At 39.1% G+C, this 17,198-nt stretch overlaps 1 long non-coding RNA gene across 4 annotated transcripts; it reads right to left on the reverse strand.

Moving 5' to 3' along the window:
* Positions 1-551: 551 nt before the first annotated feature.
* LOC121980602 lies at positions 552-16,883 on the reverse strand. Of its 4 annotated transcripts, XR_006111617.1 has the most exons (6): positions 16,337-16,883; positions 11,892-15,359; positions 10,824-11,027; positions 9,712-10,258; positions 7,042-9,621; positions 552-1,123 (listed from the first exon to the last, which is right to left on the reverse strand). It is a non-coding gene; the product is annotated as an uncharacterized LOC121980602 (long non-coding RNA). The 4 variants fall into 4 exon arrangements; XR_006111616.1 differs by having other exon boundaries at positions 9,712-11,027; XR_006111619.1 differs by lacking the exon at positions 552-1,123 and adding an exon at positions 5,104-5,148 and having other exon boundaries at positions 9,712-11,027.
* Positions 16,884-17,198: the final 315 nt, after the last annotated feature.

Here is a 17,198-nt window from a genome sequence, read left to right on the forward strand (position 1 = left end):
CCTTCCCACTAAAAATCAGAATTCTTCATTTCAGCCCAGTCATTGCATAAACGAAACATAGCAGAAACTTAACACTACTACTAACTAGTTACACTATCAATTGATCAGTCTACTAAATTCTTAAAATCTATTAAACTAACTAACTTATCAACTAAAGGATTACTAGAACAGGCATTCCTAAACTAAATTGGGAAACAAAATTCTCAGCAGAACTACTGAACAAACAGACAAAACAGAACACAAAAACAGAACTTCGAAAACAGATTCATGCAGAAAATGAATCTACAAACAAATCTAAACTATAAACTAACAAATTCAAAAACAAAATTGCAAGAACAAGATAATCTAAGCTAAGAAACAAACTGCTAAGAACTAAACACCCCTACAATCCAAATCGTAAATCAGTTTGTCTCCTCTTTGCCGTCGCACAAAGAATCCGCAGAGAACACTCCAACAGAAATTGGTCTGATGTCCTCAAACTTCAAGATGAACCTAAATTCACTTGTATCAGCTCACAAAGTTTCAGTGAAATCAGGTTTTTGAAATGGTTCTCTGTCGCACGCTGCTGGGGTCACTGGCGCTGGAATCGCGAGATGGACCAAGGGCCACGAAGCATGAAGTGATGTCAAAAATGGATCAGAAGCACCGGAGGAATGCCGCCGATGGTTCTGTAGAGGAGTGGAAGCTCAAACCGGAGGAACGCCGCCGGACTGAGGAGAAAACCGTGATTCTCAGCTATAGTACCCTGCTCACCAAATCAATTCGCTGATGAAGAACGATGGTCGAAATCTGGTCGTCGGAGGCTGAGGAACTCCTTGCCGATGAGGACAAGCTGGCTCAAAGATCTGGGAGAAGGGAGGAGCAAGTGACGTGCCGTCGAGAGAAACGACACGATGAACAGTAGCGCAAGCTCACTGCTCACCGCGCCAGATTTTTCCTTTTATACCTAGGGTTTTAGCCAATTAAAACCTAAGTTCGTGTCAAGCTCATGTGTGATCTAGCTTGGGTTTAGGCTCCATTGAAATCAATTAAAGTCCAGGTTCAGTTGAGGTCCATTGGGGTTTTGCACTCCATTTGGTTGAGTGAACCAAGCCTCCAATTGAATCATGAATCCCTTAGTACCCTACAAGACCAAATTCACAAAATGAGGAATAAATCATGCATTAAAAGGAAAAACATCATAAAGCTCATAAAAACCTTGTTTGGGGAAACATGATCAAAATTGGAATTTAAAATGTGCAAATATATAAAGAACATCAAATATTAACCCAAAAATAATATATCTAATCGTAGCTTATCAAATCCCCCCACACTTATTCTTGCACGCCTCGTGCAAGTAAGCCAACTAAAATAACAACTAAGATGGTAATTCCTTCTCCTAACTATTTTTGATCATGTCCAAAAGAGAGTAAAAGGAAGTTACCTGAAATTATTAAGTTTCAATAAACTCATTCATGATCTCTATTCTTACCTTGGTTCAACACATAGTAAATTTCATCCATCATGAATAAAATGAAAATGATAACATATCTAAGTCTCACAAGGTAATTTGAAGTGACTCTCATCCTAATCTCAAATCTTTTAAAGGTGGAGATCACTCAAGCTACTCATAGCAAATCCACTACCATAAGCTTGCTTTTCATCTAATTTTTACCTCCATCACAGATATTAAGATGCACAATCATGAAAATTTCCACCCATTAGAAAGGAGAGCAAATTCAGATGTAAATGAAAGAATTAAATTTGGATAAACAAAGAAGAAGACAAGTTCAACTTGAGGTGGAAGACATGGAACTAGAATGCTATGTGGTGTTAAATTTTGGCTATGACATAAAATTCTGTTTTCCCAACTGAAAGATACTCCAATCTGCAATAAACCTCAAAGTCTCCATATGTCTTTTCAAACTTTAACTTGTTCTTTTCAGCTAGTCGTCACATTAAATTCAATCATCCAAAGTTTAATTCCTCACAGAATTGTAATTACTGCATCCTTGCAATTCTAGATCAATGTCGAATTTTAACCTCCCTTGAATTGCTGATTAAACTCGAGGTTAAATCATCAGTGATTCCAGATTAGGACATCAGTTGGCAACTCATTTCAGCTTAATATTTTGGGCAGTTCCAGCTTTTCATCTCTTGATTCTGAAACAGGACCATTTAAACAAAGATTTTCAGCAAATAACCTCCAAAAGATACTCACTAAATATTAATCACAAGGGTCTTGAATCTCATTCATCGCAGATTAGATTCTGTAGGACCGTTAGGCTGGCTAGAAGGGGGTTGAATAGCCCTGAATAAAACACAACCCTTTCTCGAACGATTAAGCTAACACTGAAAAAATAGATTAAGCAGAAAATAAAGCATAAAGACGAGGCACCGGATTTGATTTGGTTACAACCTAGGAGGTTGTTAATCCAAGGAAGATGGTCGCACTAATAACTCCTTCAGGCGGAGAAGCCTCGTTTACAGTAGTGTAGGCACAGAAAGAAAGAAGCTAATCTAAGCAGTGGAAGCACACAAGAGTTGTTACAATTTCTGAACTGATGAAGAGCTTCTGGACAAGGCTATATTTATAGCCTTGGTCAGGGCGCTTGGAAGGGGTTCCGGGCGCCTGGAGGGATAAAACTTTATCCCCAACGCTTAGATCGCGTTTCACGCGATCTGGTCAAAAAACCAGGTCCGGGCGCCCGGGCTGCTCCGGGCGCCCCGGACAGCTCCGGGCGCCCCGAACAGCTCCGGGCGCCCCGGAGCCTAAAAGTCAACAACTGTTGACTTTTTCATCCTAGACCTCTGCTCCGGTTCGGTTCGGCTCGGTCCGGGTCTTCTACTCCGGATCCGTTCGCTTGGATGATCTCTGCCATCCGGAAAAGGGCTCACCCGAACCCAACTTCCGGTCTTCTCGAGCGGGTTTCCCTCCGGCTTCTCGTCCCTCGGAATCATCGCGTGTTTCCTTCTCGTCCGGAGCCCCGAACAGCTCCGAGCGCCCCGGAGCCTAAAAGTCAACAATTGTTGACTTTTTCATCCGAGACCTCTGCTCTGGTTCGGTTCGGCTCGGTCCGGGTCTTCTACTCCGGATCCGTTCGCTTGGATGATCTCTGCCATCCGAAAAAGGGCTCACCCGAACCCAACTTCCGGTCTTCTCGAGCGGGTTTCCCTCCGGCTTCTCGTCCCTCGGAATCATCGCGTGTTTCCTTCCCGTCCGCCGGCGTACTCATCCGTAGTCTTCGTTCCTCGGACGCCCCGCATGTCGTCCTTCTCGCTAGCTGCGTCTCTTGCTCCCCGAGCAATCTTCCGCTCCGGCTTTCGTCCCTCGAAACCACCGTACGCTTCCTTCTCGTCCGCCGGTGTATTCTTCCGCAGCACCTTGTCCCTCGGACTGCCGTCCTTCTCGCTAGCTGCGTCTTCCGCTTGACTACCTATTCTCCTAAGCTCCTGCATACTTAGACACAAGGTTAGAAACACACAAGACCTAACTTAACTTGTTGATCACACCAAAACAACCTTGGGGTTCCAACAATCTCCCCCTTTTTGGTGTGATCAACCCAAGTTAAGCTAAGGTTAAAATAGACATAAAATAAGATGAAGTAAATTAACTTAATTTCCAATTTAAGGGCAAAAAGATAGACAAAAAAACAAAATTAAATCTATCTACCTCCCCCAGACTTATATTTTCCCTTCTCCCCCTTTGATCACAAAAAAATGGGGTTCCAAGAAAAATAATCTAAGGGTCAAAAATTTAGTAAATTTGAAAAAAATATTTAAAAGAAATTCTAAGTTAAAAATAATTCTAAGTTTTACAAGAATTATTTTGAGAAATAATTCTAAGTAAAGTTTTAAAAATCTAACTTAGGCAATTTAAAAAAAAAATTCTAAGTAATTTAGCATAAATTTCTAATTTTAGAGAATCTTTTAACTTAAGAAAAACACTCAAAAAAAAATTTCTAAGTAAAGATTATTTTTGAAAGAAATTTTTCTAACTTAATCATTTGAGAATTTTTAAGAAAATGTTTCCAAAAAAATGACTTAGTCAATTTAAAAAAAATTAAAGTAAGTAAATTTCTAAATTAAAAAAAAATGTTTTGAATAATCTTTTTAAAGCATTAATTAATTCTTGCATTAATGCTTTATTAGTAAGTTAATTAAATATTTATTTCAATATTTTGGCTTCCAGGTCGTGGCGAGGCACTAGCCTTTCTTGGTTATTGGAGCAACAACCACTTCCTTGACAAAGCCTCATAAAGAAATTCTTTGTTTAATTTTCTCACTTAAAGCGCTAAATTTAATTTTAAAATTAATTTAAGCATGACTTTGGAACCCAATATAGGTTCCAGCCTACTGGATTAACCAAAAAATTTTTAGGGACATATTTTCTTGAAATGTTCTTAATTTGTCCCAGGTGATATTTAAAGTACCAATTTAAATTATTAAATCTTTTAAAATTGGTTTTAGATGAACATGCATAGTTTTTCAAGTTATCTACTTGAATTTTCAAATCATCATTTTCAAGTTTCAATTTTTCATTTGCTAATTTTAATTTATCTAATTCTTCTAAGGGACAAGACTTAGCTAGAATTACTTTTAAATTTTTATTTTCACTTTCTAATTTGCAGCAATCTTTTGTTAAAAGTTTAACGAACTTAAACATTTTATCGGGAGGAAGAGATCGTACTTGACTTACCTTGTCGATCTCGTTGTCTGTTTCTCCCCCTGAGCTGCTGCTTTCTTCCGACGTGTCTCCCCCTTCATCGATGCTCTCGATGCTCATTTCGGAAGAGCTTGAATCACAGTCGTCGTCTTGATGACTTGCCATCAGTGCGAGTCCGGAGAATGCTTCGACTTCCGATTCGGACGATGTATCATCCCACGTCGCCTTCATGGCCTTTCATTTTTGGATAGGCTTCTTACCCTTTTCCTTGTCTTTGTTCTTCATCTTGGGGCAGTTGTCTTTGACATGCCCTTCTTCGTCGCAGTGGTAGCAGCGGATTGTCCTTTTCTTTTTCCCCTGCAGATGGTTAGTAGATCTAGATTTACAAAGTTTCTTGAATATTCTTACCATCATTATCATTTCCTCGTCGTCGAGAGAAGATTCCGACTCAGGTTCGTCTCTCGAAGCTTTGAGGGCGACGTTGTTCTTGGGCTCCTTCATTCCTGCACATCTTGAGCACTTCAAATGTTGAAAAAAAATTCTTCTAATGAAATTTTTTCTAAGTCCTTCGAAATGTAAAAAACATCTACTAGTGATGCCCATTTTGAATTTCTCGGAAATGAATTTAACGCGTACCTGAGCGAATCTCGGTTACTTACGAGATTCGTGAGTCCGGTGATGATTTCTTTTATTCTGGAGTGCAGATGTGCGACTGTCTCGTCTTCCCGAAGTCGCAGGCTGGTGAGCTGATTGCGAAGCAGATCTCGTCTAGCGAGCTTGACTTTGGACGTTCTTTCGTGCAGCTGGAGGAACTTCTCCCAAAGTTCCTTCATGGAGTTATAGTTCCCGATCCGGTTGACTTCTTGAGGCGGAAGAACGCTTAGCAGATGGTATTTTGCCTTACCGTTCGCCACGAAGTTGGCCTGCTCCTTTTTGTTCCTTTGATATATTTCCTTATTCTTTGGAGCTTCAAAGCCAAGTTTCATTGTTAAAGTTAATTCAATATCGGTGATAAAGAATACCTGCATATGCTTTTTCCAAGTGGTGAAATCCCCTTCGAATTTCGGCGGATGGATGCTTGGTCCGGCCATCTCTTTGTTGCTTCAGATGGCGGTTAGTCCTTTTGAGGCGTCTCGGCTCTAATACCACTTGTAGGACCGTTGGGCCAGCTAAAAGGGGGGGTTGAATAGCCCTGAATAAAACACAACCATTTCTCGAACAATTAAGCTAACACTTGAAAAATAGATTAAGCAGAAAATAAAGCATAAAGACGAGGCACCGGATTTGACTTGGTTACAACCGGGGAGGTTGTTAATCCAAGGAAGATGGTCGCACTAAGAACTCCTTCAGGCGGAGAAGCCTTGTTTACAGTAGTGTAGGCACAGAAAGAAAGAAGCTAATCTAAGCGGTGGAAGCACACAAGTGTTGTTACAATTTCTGAACTGATGAAGAGCTTCTGGACCAAGGCTATATTTATAGCTTTGGTCGGGGCGCCTAGAAGGGGTTCCGGGCGCCTTGGGGGAATAAAACTTTATCCCCAACGTTCAGATCGCGTTTGACACGATCTGGTCAAAAAAACTAGGTCCGGGCGCCCGGAAGGGTTCCGAGCGCCCCGAGCTGCTCCGGGCGCCCCATAGCCTAAAAGTCAATAGTTGTTGACTTTTTCGTCCGAGACCTCTGCTCCGGTTCAGTTCGGCTCGGTCCGGGTCTTCTACTCCGGATCTGTTCGCTTGGGTGATCTCTGCCATTCGGAAAAGGGCTCACCCGAACCCAACTTCCGGTCTTCTCGAGCGGGCTTCCCTCCGGCTTCTCGTCCCTCGGAATCGCCGCGTGTTTTCTTCTCGTCCGCCGGCGTACTCATCCGCAGTCTTCGTTCCTCGGACGCACCGCCTGCCGTCCTTCTCGCTAGCTGTGTCTCTTGCTCCCCGAACAATCTTCCGCTCCGGCTTTCGTCCCTCGCATCCACCGTACGCTTCCTTCTCGTCCGCTGGTGTACTCTTCCGCAGCACCTCGTCCCTCGGACTGCTGTCCTTCTTGCTAGCTGCGTCTTCCGCTCGACTACCTGTACTCCTTAGCTCCTGCATACTTAGACACAAGGTTAGAAACACACAGAACCTAACTTAATTTGTTGATCACACCAAAACAACCTTGGGGTTCCAACAGATTCAACTAGGAAATTAGATATAGAAATGGACTCTTTGAAATCAGTCTGCAATTTCAAAATTCTTCTCAGCTCAAATTCTAACTGTACACTCTCCTCAAGTTTTGCTAATTCTATTTCAATTCATTCCAACCAACTCGGAAGAAAGTTCATTTGATTACAAGTTAACATGGTTTAACTTCCATTCATTACATGTCAGATTAGCAAGAGGTCATGGCACAAATCAGCAAATTACCTTTAGCCAGAATTTGTCTGCCTTCAAATCAGAATGCAGTTTCAATTGCAGATGTTCACTTCTTTTGTCTTAACATCCTCTTCTACAATTGACCTACTGCAAAACTTAACCTCTTCTCTTGCAATAACACAAAAAAAAATCAGCTGAATTTAACTTCCTCTGCTACAATTTCAGTCCAATACCAAAGCTGCAATTTTGGTTCAGTTTTCAATTTTGTACTTTGTTTTTCCTATTCAGTATCAAATTTCTTGTCTAAAAATCTTGTAGATCTAGAGAAGCAAGATAATCCTTTATCAATACTAGAATAGCAGCTGAGTTTCAAAATTTTTAATGAACAAATGGCCTTGATTCCATTCTGCACAACCATTGCTTAGTCATTTATGCACATTCTGGTCTTTGTACCAATTGCCACTGCTTAGCCTCAAGAAACTTCAATACTTCTTTATATGGCCTCTTCAGACCCTTTACAATGCATAACTGGAAAACTTTCAGGTTTCAGCATCTTCAAACGGTTACAATCCATTTCCCAATTTGGCACAAAATTGCCCAATTCATCCTGCATAATCTGCACTTCTAGGTTGCTACTTCTCTGTAAATTTCTTTCTTTACAGCAAATGTACTATTTTTATCTTCATTACTCCATTTCATATCTGCAGTTGTTTTCCTTGAATTGAGTATCACTTCACAACCCAATCAACCATCACTGTTTCCTTCTATTTCCTCTTCCTGCATCCAGTATCATCCTTCACTGTTGTAAACTGTCATTACTATTTCATCTATGCAGTGTTAAAATTAATCTTGTTAGAAGCTATTGATGCCAACATTCCATTTGTTTCTTCACGTTACAAAACTTCATCTAAGCTTCTCCTTTCCTTGATATCATTTCTAACATTTTGATACTCCATTCTTTCCAAACTACACAGCTTTCCAATTCTTTTCAGAACTGCTCAATTCTACATCTCACCGAATTCTGAATTTCAACTTTGTGCACTTGATATCTTCATTTGATGTTACTGTTTCCTCACTTCAAGCTTCAACAATTTATTCCCATAGAACTTTACAACCAATAAATCAAATAGTAGCTTAAATTCAAATCTTGTCTCAGCTTATAACATCAATTAGAAAGTTTCTGCACTTCAGAATTTCAGCAATTTGTAACTTTCAGCATTTTGTCCAGTAATTTTATAAAGAATGGATAGGGGAATAAACACAAATTGTTGTTTCCATTTGTTTCTTAATTATGTTTCCAGCATTCTCCTCACTGTATAAAGGTCCAATTTGTTGTCCTTTTCTTCAACTTTTCCAAGTAAATGATACTATGTTCAAGTGATTCATTGATGAAATATTACCCACCAATTTGAATTCCTCATTATCATCCATTGTGGTCAGATTTTCAACAGCTACAAAGATTCACTGTTCTGGCATTCTTTTGTGTCCACATAAGTTCTTGAATTCATCTTTCCTTGTTTTGCAGATTCCATAAAGGGTAGCCTACCATTTGTTTCAGCATATTCTTAAATTTCAACTAAGCTTCCACTCATTTGAATCTTGCATTCTGAGTTTTGATAGATCTGCTCTTCACTTTCTACAGAATTCTGTTTCTATAAAAACTGGCCATGCATCAGTTTCTGGATTTCAATTCGTTCACAAGATTTTCAATCAAATATATCAATATTGGAAAAATGACACACACACAAAAATTTAATCCACTGAGCTTCCTTAATTCTGCAGAATTCACTTTCTCCACCTAAACTCAACAAAAGAACTCAATCAAACTAAATACCTCCCCCACACTTACTCTTTTGTTCGTCTCGGCCAAAATGAAATCATCACATAAAATCCAAGGTAACCACATTCAAAGAAAAAGACATTAGAAAAGAACAAAGATATGATGATTCATGACAAGAAAAAATAATAAAGATAAATGTGGGCAATAAGATAATGGAGGAAACTTCATCAAGGTGACTCAATTCTGATTCAGTGGTATTAAACAGATTTGAAGCAAATTCTAGAGTGAAATAAGCCACAAGAGCATCTCTCACATAGGCTCTAACCTCACTAGGTAAATAAAAATTAACATATCATTCCGTCAATCCAGAATCCAACACATAATGTGCACCTCATGTAGTCCTATAGTTCATTCATGCCATAAAGTCTCTAAACTCAATAATCAAATTTAACATTCTTTTTCAAATCTCTAAAGATGACACAAAGAATTGTCAAAAGAAGAAAGTACCATTTATTCCTAAAACAAAGATTACCAAATTCAAAGAAATGATAACTACCATGAACATAAAACCTAAAATCTGAAATACTAATGATGTAAACATAAAAACTACTCAAGAGACTAAGAATTTATTAATGCAACAAGAGAATTCAGATTAAAACCGTAAGCTTATCAAAAGAAATAAAAAGACTACTAGATCCCTAAAATTTATTCATTCTCAAAGAAACAAAAGATAAAGTGAAACCCCCCTTTAACTCGGGTAGATAGCATCGATATGGTCCATTTCCTCCACCACCAAGCCATTAACTCCTTCATGGAACTTCTTAAGCCTATGCCCATTCACTTTAAAGATCCTGCCAGTAGACATATCCTGGATCTCAACCACTCCATAAAGAAAACATTAGTAACGCAATAAGATCATTCCCATCTAGATCTCAACTTACCTTTAATCAATTTGAGACGAGATCGATATAGAAGTACTTTGTCACCAATTTAGAATTCTTTCACCTCAATTTGTTTGTCATGAAATCTCTTGGTCTTTTCTTTATAAATCTGTGAGTTCTCATAGGCTTCCAATCTAATCTCTTCAAGTTCTTGAAGTTACAATTTTCTTTCTTCTCCAATCGTGTCACTATCAAAGTTGCATGCTTTAACCACCCAATATGCCCTATGCTCAATCTCCACGGGTAGATGACAAGCTTTTCCATACACAATCCTGTATGGAGGCATTCCTATAGAGTCTTGAAAGCAGTCATATACGCCCATAGTGCATCTTCAAGTCTTTTGCTCCAATCCTTCCTATCCGGTCTCACGGTCTTTTCAAGAATCGATTTCACCTCCCTGTTAGACACTTCTGCTTGCCCATTTGTTTGAGGGTGATAGGATGTAGAAACTTTGTGTGTAACCCCATACTTATGTAGCAAAGCTTTCATGTGTCTATTACAAAAATGAGACCCTTGATCACTAATGATTGCCCTGGGTACTTCAAACCTGCAAAATATGTGAGACCTGACAAAGCTAATAACAACAGAAGAGTCATCAATCCGAGTGGGAATGACTTCCACCCATTTGGAAACATAATCAACTGCCAATAAAATATATGCAAATCCGAAAGAGACAGGAAATGGACCCATAAAGTCAATACCCCAAACATCAAAAATCTCACAAAATAATATAAATTGTTGAGCCATTTCATTTCTAAGTCCTATGTTCCTAGTTCGTTGACACCTATCACATGATCGATAAAAAGCAAAAGCATCACGAAAAAGGGTAGGCCAGTACAAACCACATTCTAATATTTTCCTAGCAGTTCGTTGTGGTCCAAAATGTCCTCCACACTCAAAAGAATGACAAAAAGTAAGTACAGACTGAAACTCAGAGTCAGGTATGCATCTCCTAATGAACTGATCACTACAAAACTTCCACAGATAAGGATCATCCCAAACATAGAATTTTGAATCACTTTTTAATTTATCTTTTTGAGCTTTCGAAAATTATTTGGGATAAACATGTGCTACTAAGAAATTAGCTAGATCTGCATACCATGGTGACTCACCTTGCAGCTGTAGAAGCTGCTCATCTCTGAAATCATCATCAATAGATGTACGATCCAAGTCTCCTTCAATTCTGCTCAAGTGATCTGCAACCAAGTTCTCCTTCCCGTTCCTATCACGTATCTCTACGTCGAATTCTTGAAGCAGAAGCATCCATCTGATCAACCTAGGTTTTGCATCAGGCTTCTTGAGGAGATATTTCAAGGCTGCATGATCAGAAAAAACAATCACATGAGAACAAAGTAAATATGATCTGAACTTATCTAAAGCAAAAACAATAGAAAGAAGCTCTTTTTATGTCGTGGTGTAGTTTGCTTGAGCTGAATCTAAAGTCTTGGAAGTGTAGCAAATAACGTGTGGTACTCTATCCACTCTCTGTGCAAGTACAACTCCCACTACATAGTCTGAGGCGTCACACATCAACTCAAAAGGTAAGGACCAATCTGGGGGTCTGATGATAGGTGCTGAAGTAAGAGCCTCCTTCAATATGTCAAAAGCCTCTTTACATCTCTGATCGAAATCAAACATAACATCCTTCTGAAGCAACTAAGATAAGGGTAGAGCAATTTTACTAAAGTCCCTAATAAATCTCCTATAGAATCCTGCATGGCCAAGAAAAGCTCTAACCTCCTGCACATATGCGGGGTAAGATAAAGAATATATAGCACTAACTTTAGCAGGATCTGCTTCAATGCCCTTCCTAGAGACTATATGTCCTAAAACAATGCCATGCTCTACCATAAAGTGACACTTTTTAAAATTCAAAACCAAATCCGTATCGATACATCTACTCAAAACTCGAGACGAGTTTTCCAAACATGAATCAAAAGATGAGCCATAAACAGAAAAATCATCCATAAATACTTCTATGCAATGCTCTAACAAATCACCAAAAATACTCACCATACATCGTTGAAAAGTTTCTGGAGCATTGCACAGTCCGAATGGCATCCTACGATATGCGAATGTCCCGAAAGGGCAGGTGAAGGTAGCCTTCTCCTGGTCCTCTGGGTTGATGCAAATTTGAAAATAACCAGTATAACCATCAAGGAAACAATAATGTGATTTACCTGCCAATCTCTCCAACATCTGATCAATAAAAGGAAGTGGATAATGATCCTTTCGACTTGCTTGATTTAGCTTCCTGTAGTCTACACAAACTCTCCAAGAATTCTTCACTCTCGTGGGCACCAACTCGTTCTCTTCATTAGCTACCACTATCACCCATGACTTCTTCGGAACCACATGGATGGGACTTACCCATTTACTGTCAGAAATCGGATAAATAATGCTTGCCTGTAAGAGTCTAGTCACCTCTTTCTTTACCACGTCCAAGATCAAGGGGTTAAGTCGTCTTTATGGCTGTCTCACTGGCTGCACATTCTCCTCCAAATAGATCCTATGCATGCAAATAGAAGGACTGATCCCAGGAATATCTGCCAGAGTCCATCCAATGGCCTTTCTATGGTGTCTCAGAATCTCTAACAATCTTTCCTCCTGATTTGGTTCCAAATTCTAAGCTATAATGACAGGTAGCTGCTGATTCTCTCCTAAATAGGCATACTTCAAATGCTGAGGTAATGGCTTCAACGCCTCCTGTATCTGGTCAACCGAAGGCGATCCTAGGGGTGGAGCTTCTCCTAAGCAATCCCCTACGCATAATTCTTCTTGTCTGGGCAATTCTAGGGGTAATGCTTCTCCTAAGCAATCCCCTACGCATTCATTTGAACTAACATCTGCTCCCACTTCTAAGATATTCTCCAACAATGAAACCAATTCATTCCCTTGGCCAACATCAAAAAAATTTGAATCTAAATCAACTTCTGAAGAGAAATCCATGCTGTCCAGCTCCTCTGAAATATCCAAGCTAAGAATAGAATGATCCTCTCTTGGATGCTTCATAGCCTCAAAAATGCTGAACCGAACCACGGTGTCTCCAATTTCCATGGAAAGAGTTCCTGCATGTACATCAATCTTTGTTCCAGCTGTTTTCAAGAATGGACGTCCAAGGATAAGTGGAGATATGTTTGCAAGCACATCACCCTCCATATCTAAGATGTAAAAATCTGCAGGAAAAATTAACTCTCTCACTTTTACCAAAACATCTTCTATCACTCCAGCTGGGTGTGCTTGACTTCGGTTAGCTAATTGAATTACTACACCTGTAGGCTACAAAGGTCCAATTCTTAATGATTGAAAAACTGATTTCGGCATCACATTTATAGAAGCTCCAAGATCTAACATCGCATCCTCAAAAATACAATCTCTTATAACACAAGACATTGTGAAAACTCCTGGATCTTCACACTTTTGAGGAACTGGCTGAAGTAATGCTGAGACATTTTCCCCCATACTTATCAATTCATTTCCCTTCAATTTCTTCTTATGCACACAAAGATCCTTAAGGAATTTGGCATATTTAGGAATTTGTTTGATCATGGTTAACAAGGGCACATTCACTTCAACCTTGCTGAACAATTTCACCAAATCTTGATATTCTTTAGCCTTTTCTTCCTCCATCTCTTTTCTTGATTGTATACTTCTTTAAGGGAAAGGTAATGGAATGGAAGACTCAGCTCCTTGCTGGTTCAGATTTTTCTCCAGATTCTGTGCTGAGTTTGGAGCTGAATTGCTAGCTGTTGTTGGATTAACTTCTGAACCAAAATCTGCTCCACCAGATTGTGTAAGTTCTGAAGTTGCAGGTTGAGTAAATTGTTGTTGTTTAGCTTTAGAAATGTCATTCTGTGCTGAATCTGTTTGCGCTGGATTTGCTGGAAAATTTTGAAAACTTTGTGAAGTTGAATCTACAGCTGGTTTAGGTAAACTCTACTATGATCCAGCCGAAAAATTTGGATTTGGGTCTAGAATTGTTTTACCACTTCGCAAAGACAATGCACTTATATTTCCTTTAGGATTTGGAGTCGGTTGTGAAGGTAACTGCCTAGATCCCTGATTCTGCATCTGATTAATGTTACTATCTAGCTGCCCAATCTTCCTTTCGATGTTTTGCAATGTTGTATCAGTCCTCTGCTAATGTTGCTGCTATTGCATCATTTGCTGCATCAAATCTTCTATTTTTGAGCTGCTAAAGTTGTGCTGAGGTTGCATTGATCTCGAGCTTGTAGAAGATGGCAGTGCAAGCTAAAATTGATGCTGATTTGCATTACTTGGCTACTGGAAATTCTGCACAGGTAGCTGAATCTGCTGGAAATTTGTTTGTTGATTCTGTGGGTTCTGAAATTGTGGCTAGATCGCATTATGTGACTGCTGGAAATTCTGGAATGGTTGAAATTGCTGATTTTGGCTGAAATTTTGTTGAAATTGTGGCTGCTGAAGCTGCTGATATTGCTGAGAATGAACTGCTGGATGACTCTGAAAATGGTGTTGATTTTGTTGATTCTGGAATGATGACTGATGAATCTATCCTTGTGGTGGTTGTTGATAAAATGTGTTCCCATACCTCAAATTAGGGTGATCCCTCCATCTCGGATTGTAAGTTAAAGAGTTAGGATCATATTTGTGTGATTGATATTGAGGTCTTGAGATGGCTACCATTGATTTATCTTGGTGTAAGTTAGGACAATAATCCGAAGAATGATCTTGGCTTGAACAAATTCCACACAATTTAATCATTGGTAACAGAAAAAATTTAAAACTTTACAAGAATTTTGCAATGCCATTTGCTTCACTAGAGAGGTCAACTCTTGCAAATTATTCCTGATTTCTTGTTGCTCAGTTGAAACCAAATGAGTTTCATTAACCACTCTAGTACCAAGAGCTCTCCTCCCAAATTGCTATGAATTTTCTGCCATATTTGAAATTAACTCTCTTGCTTGATTTGGAGTCTTATTCACCAAAGCTCCTCTAGCTGCTGCATCTATCATGCTTCTATCCATGGGAAGTAGACCCTCATAAAAATATTGAACAAGAAGCTTATCACTAATTTGATGTTGTGGACAACTCGAACACAGCTTCTTGAATCTTTCCCAATAATTATAAAGAGTCTCTCCCACTACTTGCTGAATACCACAAATACTCTTCCTAATAGTTGCAGTCCTAGAAGCTAGGAAAATTTCTCCAAAAATGCTCTCTTCATATCAATCAAACTTATAATGTATCCAGCTAGAAGGCAATATAACTAGTCTTTAGCTACTTCCGTCAAAGAGAATGGAAAAACCCTCAACTTAATGTCTTCTTCTGAAATCCCCTGTGGTTTCATGGTTGAACAAACCACATGGAATTCATGTAGATGCCAGTTGGGATCTTCTCCTGATAGATCTTGAAATTTGGGAAGCAGATGAATAAGTCATGATCTGAGTTCAAAATCGTCTGCCAAATCTGGATAAGTGATGCATGAATACTTATAAGCCACATCTGGAGCTGCAAGCTCTTTCATGGTTTGATTGCTTTCTGTTATTTGATTATCCATATCTAAAATTCTGCTCTCTCAAGTTGCTGCTGACCTAGCTTGCTTCCTCAATGCCCAAAAGGTTCTCTCAATCTCCGGGTCAAGTTCAAGCAATGTTGCAAAGGAAGACCTAGTCATGCAAGCAAATCAACAATCAAAATTCAATATAGATTCAATGAAATCAGTAATACCACAGCTGAGAAAAAGAAAGAAAGAAATTATTCACAATCCAAAACAAACAAACAATTCTAGCAAAGTTATGTATATGTTTCCCTGGCAACGGCGCCAAAATTTGGTAAGCTCTCCAAATGGATGTCACGAATAAACTCCCAAATTAATGTTATGATCGAAAACCCACAACTACACAAGGAAATGTTATAGTATAAGGGTCGAGTCAAAATTTTCGAGGATCATGCTAAGATCGTATTTGTTTTGGATTCGAACACTCTTTTTGGGTTTTCGAGTTATGAAATGGGGTTTGGCAATAAACTGAAATTTTGAACTAGAAATGGATTTGCAAACACTAAACTAACTGCTGCAAAAATAAGGTGTCACTTAACAAGAGATCAAACTCCACAAAAACCACACTTACAATAAATGAATTTTAATCCAAATTACAAGTATCAAAACTTACAGATTCTGAATTACACGAAAACAACTGAAGAACTAGTCTAACCACCAAAATTAATAATTACTAAATCTACTTAACCAACTAACCCTTCCCACTAAAAATCAGAATTCTTCATTTCAGCCTCATTTACTACAGATTACAAACATAGCAGAAACTTAACATATCTACTAACTAGTTACACTATCAATTGATCACTCTATTGAACTAACTAACTAACTTATCAACTAATGAATGGCTCGAACAGAGTGGCCAAACACAAACACAGAAAACAGATAGCTAAAAAAAAAGCTGTAGCACACTTTAAGCTAAATAGAACAAAAGCAAAACACACACAAACAGAACTAAGAAAACAGATTCATGTAGAAAATGAATCTACAAACAAATCTAAACTATAATCTAACAAATTCAAAAACAAAATTGCAAGAACAAGATAATCTAAGCTAAGAAACAAACTGCTAAGAACTAAACATCCCTACAATCCAAATCGTAAATCAGTTTGTCTCCTCTTTGTCGTCGCACAAAGAATCCGCAAAGAACGATCCAACAGAAATCGGTCTGGTGTCCTCAAACTTCAAGATGAACCTAAATTCACTTGTATCGGCTCACAAAGCTTCGGCGAAATCAGGTTTCTGAAATGGTTCTCTGTCGCACGCTGCTGGGGTCACTGGCGCTGGAATCGCGAGATGGACCAAGGGCCACGAAGCATGAAGTGATGTTGGAAATGGATCAGAAGCACCGGAGGAACGCCGTCGATGGTTCTGTAAAGGAGTGGAAGCTCAAACGGAGGAACGCCGCCGGACTGAGGAGAAAACCGCGATTCTCAGCTACAGTACCCTGCTCGCCAAATCAATTCGCTGATGAAGAACGATGGTCAAAATCTGGTCGCCGGAGGCTGAGGAACTCCACGCCGATGAGGACAAGCTGGCTCGAAGATCTGGGAGAAGGGAGGAGCAAGCAATGCGCCGTCGAGAGAAACGACACGATGAACAGTAGCGCAAGCTCACTGCTCACCGTGCTAGATTTTTCCTTTTATACCTAGGGTTTTGGCTAATTAAAACCTAAGTTCGTGTCAAGCTCATGTGTGATCTAGCTTGGGTTTAGGCTCCATTGAAATCAATTAAAGTCCAGGTTCAGTTGAGGTCTATTGGGGTTTTGCACTCCATTTGGTTGAGTGAACCAAGCCTCCACTTGAATCATGAATCCCTTAGTACCCTACAAGACCAAATTCACAAAATGAGGAATAAATCATGCATTAAAAGGAAAAACATCATAAAGCTCATAAAAACTTTGTTTGGGGAAACATGATCAAAATTAGAATTTAAAATGTGCAAATATATA

Source organism: Zingiber officinale, chromosome 5A (assembly GCF_018446385.1).
Source record: "Zingiber officinale cultivar Zhangliang chromosome 5A, Zo_v1.1, whole genome shotgun sequence".
Lineage (NCBI taxonomy): Eukaryota > Viridiplantae > Streptophyta > Magnoliopsida > Zingiberales > Zingiberaceae > Zingiber > Zingiber officinale.